This window comes from Dermochelys coriacea, chromosome 7 (genome assembly GCF_009764565.3).
Source record: "Dermochelys coriacea isolate rDerCor1 chromosome 7, rDerCor1.pri.v4, whole genome shotgun sequence".
NCBI lineage: Eukaryota > Metazoa > Chordata > Testudines > Dermochelyidae > Dermochelys > Dermochelys coriacea.
In genome coordinates this window covers 54190900-54192828 of record NC_050074.1, presented here as the reverse complement: position 1 = coordinate 54192828, position 1929 = coordinate 54190900, and positions in this window count along the sequence as shown.

The following is a 1929-nucleotide window of genomic DNA, read 5'->3' as shown; positions in this document are numbered from 1 at the left end:
CAATTCCAGAAGCGTGGTGTACCAGTGTTGTTGAGGCCACGCTGGTGCCACCAGAATTATCTCGGCCGCATCCCTGCAGACTTTGAGTAGGATCTTGTGTACGAGAGGGAACAGGGGAAAGGCATAAAGCAGGTGGCCTCCCCAGGGTAGCAGAAATGCATCTGTGATTGAGCCTGGGCTGTGTCTCTGGAAGGAGATTAAGGCTTTAGTCTGAAGTAGACTAGGAATGGAAGATAAGAAGCTGGTGTCCATACAAGGGTATACTTAACACTGTTTTAATGCTTTTGTGGGCTAAAACCCATTTCATCTGATGAAGTGGGTTATAGCCCATGAAAGCTTATGCCCAAATAAATGTATTAGTCTATAAGGTGCCACAAGTACTCCTCGTTGTTTTTGCTGATATAGACTAACACGGCTACCCCTCTGAAACTTGTCACCATGTTATAGAGCAATAGCAAATATTTGCATTGTAAACCTCTAATAGTGTAACTCACCAAACAGCAAAGAATCATGAATTAAAGTGCTCATCATGTAAAAAAGAAGGCCCATTGAAAGCAAATGAGCCATTGTGAAGCATCAAAGAACAGAGACCTTGTTGATTGCATTCCTTATCCCCATTCCCCCACCCCTCAGGAAGGGGAGACCAGCAGATAAACTAATCCATCAGCTTGCATTCTGGGGTGAAGGGAATAAAAATCCCTGACAAGGAGAAACTTGGTTCTTTTTGCACCTTTGTCTCTAAAGGGGCAAGAATTGCTAAGTGTAAGCAAAAGACCCCCAGCTGCTTTGCCTCGGTTAGCCCGACAGTACATATAGAGTCTGCTTATGATAGAAATTGCTCTTATCTTTTGAAACTCAAGATTGATAGTCACTTGTGTATGCTTTAACCTTGTAAATAACTTATTTCTTAGTTAATAAATTTTAGTTAATTTATTACAAGACTGGCTATAGGCATTGTCTAGTTTGAAATTGAGGATAAATTGCCCTGGGGTACAAGTGACTGGTCCTCTGGGACTGGGAGTAACCTGAATATTACTGGGATTTTTGGTGTAAGTGACCATCTATCACATAGTCAAACTGCCTGGGTGGTAAGATAGACTTGAATGCCCAAAGGGACTGTCTGTGGCTCCATGGTAAGACTGTTACAGTGCTTTAGGAGTTCATAGTTGTTACTGGGTTGATGAAATCTAATAGAACATACAACCAGTTTGGGGCTTTTGCGCTGCTTCATGATAGTCTGTCCTGAGGTTGGCACTCATGCTTGTGAGCCACTCCAGACAGTCGGATATACATATAATCTTAATATGGTTTCCACATGTTTAATATTTGTTGCTGTTCAATCATGCGCTGTATAGTGTGTGTGTGTGGGGTGGGGGGGGGGTTGGAATTGCAACTTTAACTGCAATTTAACCAGGTAATTTTTTTGTGATAAATTACTTCAAGGCTTAAAAGCCACGTCGTAGTGACAATAGCTGAGAATGTAAGATCTGAGCTTTTTTCTGCAGCCACATTAGGCCCATGAGCCAAGAAGCAGAAAGTCACATCCTTACATTCCATCTAAATTATATTAAAATAATGTAATATCAGGCTTGTGACAGGTTGCTGGACAAGAACTGCTGACCCAGCCCTCTGTCATGCCAGCTCCCATTAAGGGAAGTAAATTAGAGCTGGCTAGAGAAAAACCTGCATCTAATTGGTGAATGGGAGACAGCTGCCAGTGTTCCCTCTAATTTTTTTTACATCCACGTGTGGAATGAATTTTATGTGCACAATATGGAGGTGATGTGTGGTGAGGGTGGGGCCAAGGGGTTCGGAGTGTGGGAGGGGGCTCAGGGCTAGGACAGAGTGTTAGGGTGTGAGGGGGGTGAGGGCTCTGGCTGGGGGTGCAGGGGCTGGGGTGGGGCTGGGGGGGTTCGGGATGTGGGAGGG